General features: G+C 42.3%; 1 pseudogene; it reads right to left on the bottom strand.

Moving 5' to 3' along the window:
- Nucleotides 1-4,851: 4,851 nt before the first annotated feature.
- LOC136863427 (ubiquitin-conjugating enzyme E2 H pseudogene) lies at nt 4,852-5,382 on the bottom strand (annotated as a pseudogene).
- Between the last annotated feature and the right edge of the window lie 1,353 nt (nt 5,383-6,735).

Genomic DNA, 6,735 nt, shown 5'->3' with positions numbered 1-6,735 from the left:
GCTTGCCTCACAGCTCGTTCAAGGATTTTAATCCCAGACCAAAGGATTGAACATGGTTCTCCAAGCCTCGTGTCACCAGCTGAAGCTCACTGGGATATAAGAACCAAGGGACATGATCCAGGAAGCAATATGACCAAGGGTGTAGCCACCCCGACCATATGATCAGGCCATCAGATTGGGCAGCAGTTGATTTGGCAAACTAGTGCTTTTAATGAGCTGAGTTTGTCATTGTTTTCAGGTGAATTTATTACTTTAAATACAGAAAATTTTAACTCCAAAATTTAAGTAACTAATACACATTTGAAGCATCATATACCTAAAATTTAAAACACCTGTGATGATGTACTAGCTTATTTCTCTTTCATATACTATGTATGTGGTTCTGTCATGAAATTACAGTTATGAAACCTCCTTTGTCTTGCAACATGGCACAAATAAATAGGGCAACATTTGAGGCAAGCGAGGCTGTTAAAACACATTGTAGACCGGGTGCCCTTAACACCATGCACAGCCCTGTTCCTGGCCACTTTATAACTACCTCCAAACTGGAGTGCATGCATTCATATAAACTGTGAGAATGTCACTAACCTTTGAAGGACTATTGTGCTTTTTTCTGGAGGCCTTCCTCAATAGTCCTAGTATTCTTTTTCTGGTGTGGTAATCTGAATAGCACGTATCTTTGTGGTGAGCTCATAACATTGTTTGCACATATGTCTTGTTTCACTATACTCACCCTTGCTCAAATACACATGGCACACTCTACTTGGGTTTTCCTTCGCCCATGTTGCTGAGATTTTCTCCAGGATATCAACGTTTATCTCTCCCGACAGTCTGCTTGGGGCTCTCTTTACTGAACTGAAAGTAGAGTTTGGGGATCCATGGAAGCTACACTTTCAGTCAATTACTCCCTAGCAACTCCCATCAAAAACTACTTGTACCTCAATTTTCTTGGGACAGCCTAAAGGCCTGTTTTCACATGTAGGACTGTGCTGCGACTGTGCTTCGACCGTGCTGTGTCGTCCGCAATCGCCAAACAGTATAAACCATTCCATTTACATTGAACAGCAGTTGAGTATTTTCACATGTAGGACTGTGTCCCTACCGTGTTGGTACCGTGCTGTCATGGATCGCCAAGCAGAGCGATTACGGCCCACACAGTCGTCGCCTGGTCTCAGCACAGTACCACATGTGAAAATTAGAAACGGTCGCCCTAGTGTCGCCAAGCCGGACTTCCGTCTTATTTCGGTGGTAATCGGAAGCACTCGGTCGTACGTGATCCAGTGACCAACGAGCACAGAATAACAGAGTGCGCAATGCACTGTCTGAGTACTGTGTTCGTTGGTTGAGATACATTGTGTGATAGTCTGCAGTAGTAGGGTGACGCAGTTGTCTTCCTTAAAAATAGACGAACAAGTGATAATTTTAGTTCAACAACATGAATGCCTTTATATTTCTTATTTCTCTTCTTCTTTTGTTGTAAAACAATGTACGCTGCGCAGGCAATAGCTACGTCTTCTTCGTTCGGATCCATGTCTCCAACCTGTGAGCACAGATGCAATGAACAAGGACCACATGACCACAGCACAGTCGCAGCACAGTCCTACATGTGAAAAGACAGAGTAGGCGACACCGCCGTAGCACGGTCGAAGCACAGCCCAAGCACAGTCCTACATGTGAAAACAGGCCTTAAAATGATTAAAGCAAAATTCACAAAATAGAATGCTACCCTCTTATTCCATTTTATTGTTTTAAGAATATAAAAAGAATATAAAAAAAGGATACAGAAAGGCTTGAATATAATGGTCCCTGTTTTTCCGATCTAGCTTGCATGTTGACTGCATAGAAGTGCCATGAAAATTAGTTATCAATCTGACAACTTTCTTATCTTTCCAAACTACAAGTAAAACTTCACCATTACGAATAAGTCATTTCCCCCTTATGTAGATGCCTAGAATTGTCTTTCAGCTCACCTGGCAAACCATGATTCCATGTACCCGTGTTCTATGCTGCACGAGGTTTTTGGCAATATTCACACTATTATAATAGTTATCTTAATAAATGTGGTTCCACATAATAAGATAAGGCTTCATGACAGGTAATATTGTCTGCTCAAGGTTATTTTTCCTTCTCGTATATGTACTGGTATCTCTTATTTACAAGTTTATCCTGTTTCACTGTCGCACACCATTTGAACAAAAATACGGTATTTTGTTAATTTCTGTGGATTATATGTCCTGAACTTAAAGCGCTCACACCATGGGATCATCCCTTCATTCAATGACAGTGTTGCTTTTGTTTGTATACAGATTGAAACTTCGGTAAAATGTAATCTAACAGGGGCTGAAATTTCTGTATCCTACAGATAACATGTGCTGTCTGACTAATGTCCTTGAAATGCAGGAAGGTAAGAATCTGTTGAAATCTATTTCGGCTCATAGTTTTCGGAACTGTAGGTGTTTAATTTTATTAGGGAATCGGTAGACCAGTAATCTTTCAAACACTACTTCTACACCTGCCTTACTTTAATGTTTTAGGTGATAAGTTATGAAAATGTGAATTTTGCTAAGTTAACATAAGTTTGTTTGCTCAGCTCCATACTCAAGGAAATTCTCACCAACAGAAGTCCTCGTACCTGACCTATGTTTCCAGGTGCATTAGGCCAAACCTTCATACCAATAGCACCTTCTAAATCTTCTGGCAGGGATTCATTATTATCTATAACCCAGTTGTCAGAAAGTACTGAACTATTTACATTATTTTTTTCACTCGTAACACAATTATCAGAATCGTTTTGCACCAGATCAGTTCCACACCGTCATCATCATCACCACTAGATGATGTTACATCATCATCATCGAACTCTAAATATTCAGTGTTACTTGGACATTCGGACCTGTATCAGCACATAATTCACATAATTTCATCCCTGTCTAAACACGTGTATTCTCTGGGTGCCGGCATTTTTGCATGGCTTCTTAAACTTTGTAAACATGTTGTCATGCTTCAGTGCCGGGAGTGTCCGAGGGCAAGTTCACCGGGCTGTGAGCTTGCATCCAGGAGACTGTGGGTTCGAGCCCCACTGTCGGCAGCCCTGAAGATGGTTTTCCGTGCTTTCCCATTTTCACACCAGGCAAATGCTGGGGTTGTACATTAATTAAGGCCATGGCTGCTTCCTTCCAACTCCTAGGCCTTTCCTATCCCATCGTCGCCATAAGACCTATCTGTGTCGGTGCGACGTAAAGCAACTAAAAATATGAGGACAAGTTTGGCTCGCCAGGTGCAGGTATTTTGACTTGACTCCAGTTGGCTACCTGCGCGTCGTGAGGAGGATGGAATGATGATGAAGACGACACGTACACCCAGCCCCCATGCCAGCGAAATTAACCAATGATTGTAAAAATTCCCGACCTTGCCGGGAATCGAACCCGGGACCCCTGTGACCAAAGGCCAGCACGCTAACCATTTAGCGATGGAGCCGGACAGTAAATCCAAAGACAACCTATAATACGAAGAATAATCGAAAAGAAATGCGACTATCGACTGCGCAAAACCTTCCTCATAGATTTCTAGTACCTTTGACCATCGAGTAGTTTCGGTATATCACAAAAGAAAGCACTAAACTTCAGTCCGCAGCTAACACGAGATACCTCTGGCCACGTCCGCAACACTCGATATGACAAGGAAATTATAGCAGTTGTAGGATGTAGTAGTTAGGGAGAAATGAAAAAGTTAGCATCGGATAGGGTGGCATGGAAGCTGTCGATGGACTGACGACTCAAACAACAACAACAACTACATAATACCCTATGTGAAGTACTTATTCGATTACTCTTTGCATGAAGGAGCTACACTAAATGAATGGAGAACTTTTATAGTGGCCCCTGTGTAAAAACTAAAGGATGATAAACATAAAGCCGAAAATTACAAGCCAGTCAGATGACATGTGTTGCATGTAAGCCTTGTAAAAGCATTTTGCAAGAGGAACTGCCAAAAAGGCCTTGACAATGTTGTGAGATGAACAGCAGGCAATGAAATGATATTAGACAGAGAGAAATGTCAGGTTGTGTGTTGAACGTTTAGGGAAAATCCTCTCAGTTACAATTACTGCGTCGATGGGGTGAATTTTCTTTATGGGGATCACTGTAAGTACTTAGGTGTTAAAATAAGGGAAGATTTTCATTGCAGTTATCACATAAACGCGTTTGTAAATAAAGGTTACAGATCTCTGCACATGGTTATGGGAGTGTTTAGAGGTTATAGTAAGGATGTTAAAGAGAAGGCATATAAGTCTCTGGTAATACCCCAATTGGAATATGCGTCCTGTGTACGGATCCTCGCCAGGGTTACTTGATTCGAGAGCTGGAAAATTCCAAAGAAAAGCAGCTCAATTTGTTCTGGGTGGTTTCCGACAGTAGAGTAGCTTTACGAAAATGTTGGGAAGACTTGGGAGAAAGGAGACGAGCTGCTCGACTAAACGGTATGTTCAGAGCTGTCTGTAGAGAGATGACATGGGATGACATTAATGGACGAATAAGTTTGTGTTGCGTTTTAAACGTTGGATAGATCACAATATGAAGATAAAGTTGGAATTCCAGAGGTCAAATTGAGGAAAGTGTTCTTTTATAGGAAGTCATAACCATTAACGAACCACCCACGCATTTCGAAGTGTAACAAGAAATGTACCGGTATCACACATAACAATTTGGTACACATCACAGAATATTTAGTTCAAGTGCTACAATGCCCAAAATGTTTACAGTGATAACTGATACTTTGTCACAATATGAAATACATGCCGAAATATCCGGTAAATATTTCCAATAGATTCTGTTATAGACTCACCTTATCAATCTAATCGTCAGTAAAATCTGACAAAGATGACGCACTGTCTGAAAGTACATCGTCATTAGCCTTCCCTCGTAAGGCTCCTTCTTTTGCAGACTTGCGAACACACTTCCGCACTTTCTTCTTGAATTCTTCAGGTTTGTGGACGAACGTATAAGCAGCATTAGCATTCAAAGGATCAGCTGGGTTTGGGTAAGTTAATAGCTGAGGCAGAAATGCATCAAATATGTTTGTTAAGTCATACATAGCAGTCCAAGATTGATTAATAACATCCAGGCACACCGCTCCTGACTCTTCGTCAATATTCGGGTGATAGATTTTGGTCGCGAAGCCTATCGAAGGAGACTGGAATGGGTAATTATCTGGTAACTGCACTCTTACCTTCCATATGCCACCTTCATATAGGGTACCCCGTGGTCCAAAGAACTTAACACAGAAATCATTTAATTTACCGTAATTAGTAACTTCATACTTGTTCTCAATGAGCTTCATGAAATCGGTCTTCATCCGCCTATTCTCAATGGGCGCTGAAGCCATTCTTACGCTGCTTGACTAATTTCTCTTGGGAATAGGCTGTGCTGCCTAACGCTACGATACAGCCTAACGCGTTAACACCTTCTAACTGTCAATCTCTTCTCGCTGTTGCTACATACACACTACCGGTGCGGTTCTAGCACTGAGGAATTCCGAACGGACTTCGGCTTGTTTCGTCATTTGTCGAAGTGTGGACTTTACTGGGGGTGGAGACAAATTACCCGCCTCCTTCTCGAATCCCAGCTGGAGTTTATTGTGTTCTTTGGCGCCTTTTTTAATTGGCTTATAGTGGTAGAAGCAGAGGCGTAACGAATGCCATACGGCCCCCTCAAAGAAAATGTAAAGACCTATGAATAACTGTTATGAATTTAATTACAGCAGATAGAAGCAATGCAACATATTGCCAAGTTGTATAAAGAAAGGCATTATTCGTTGTCGTAAGATTATTCAAAAATAGTCTTTAATAGGTTGTATTTGACTGCCTCCGTGGTTTAATGGTTAAGCTGCTGAGCTGCCAACCTTGATCCACTACATTTTCGTACTTAACTTTAATTGGTTTCATTTTTCAGTAATTACAGACCTCTACCCTGTAACTGATACCGAACTCTTGGTTATAATAATTTATTCGATTACAAATACATGTGTCCGCCTCTGTGGTGTCGTGATTAGTGTGATTAGCTACCACCCCAGGAGGCCCGGGTTCGATTCCCGGCTCTGCCACGAAATTTGAAAAGTGGTACGAGGGCTGGAACAGGACCAGTCAGCCTCGGGAGGTCAACTGTGTAGAGGAGAGTTCAATTCCCATCTCAAACATCCTCGAAGTGGTTTTCTGTGGTTCCCCACTTCTCCTCCAGGCAAATGCCGGGATGGTACCTAACTTAAGGCCACGGCCGCTTCCTTCCCTCTTCCTTGCCTGCCCCTTCCGATCTTCCCCTCCCTCCACAAAGCCCCTGTTCAGCATAGCAGGTGAGGCCACCTGGGCGAGATACTGGTCCTCCTTCCCATTTGTATCCCCAGATCCAAAGTCTTACGTTCCAGGACACTGCCGTTGAGGCTGTAGAGGTGGGATCCCTCGCTGAGTCCGAAGGAAAAACCGACCCTGGAGGGTAAGCAGATTAAGAAAGGAAGAACCGAAAAGAAAGCTTTCTCTTTTTATCTTAAAAAGCGTAGTTCGCACCGTGGCTCTGACAATTTTACTAGACATTATTACACGTGTCATCGTTCAGGACATTACTCTTCCGAACGTACAGGAATTAGACATATTAAAACTCAAGGGAAGCAACAAAATGAATGGGATTAGGTATGCAGTTACTTGAGTTTGAGGATGGAACCTGTAGAGCTGATATACCGGGTGGT

The sequence above is a fragment of the Anabrus simplex genome, chromosome 2, assembly GCF_040414725.1.
Source record: "Anabrus simplex isolate iqAnaSimp1 chromosome 2, ASM4041472v1, whole genome shotgun sequence".
In the NCBI taxonomy this organism is placed as follows: Eukaryota; Metazoa; Arthropoda; class Insecta; order Orthoptera; family Tettigoniidae; genus Anabrus; species Anabrus simplex.
The sequence above is the reverse complement of the archived record's forward strand: the minus strand, read 5'-3'. Positions and strand labels throughout refer to the sequence as shown.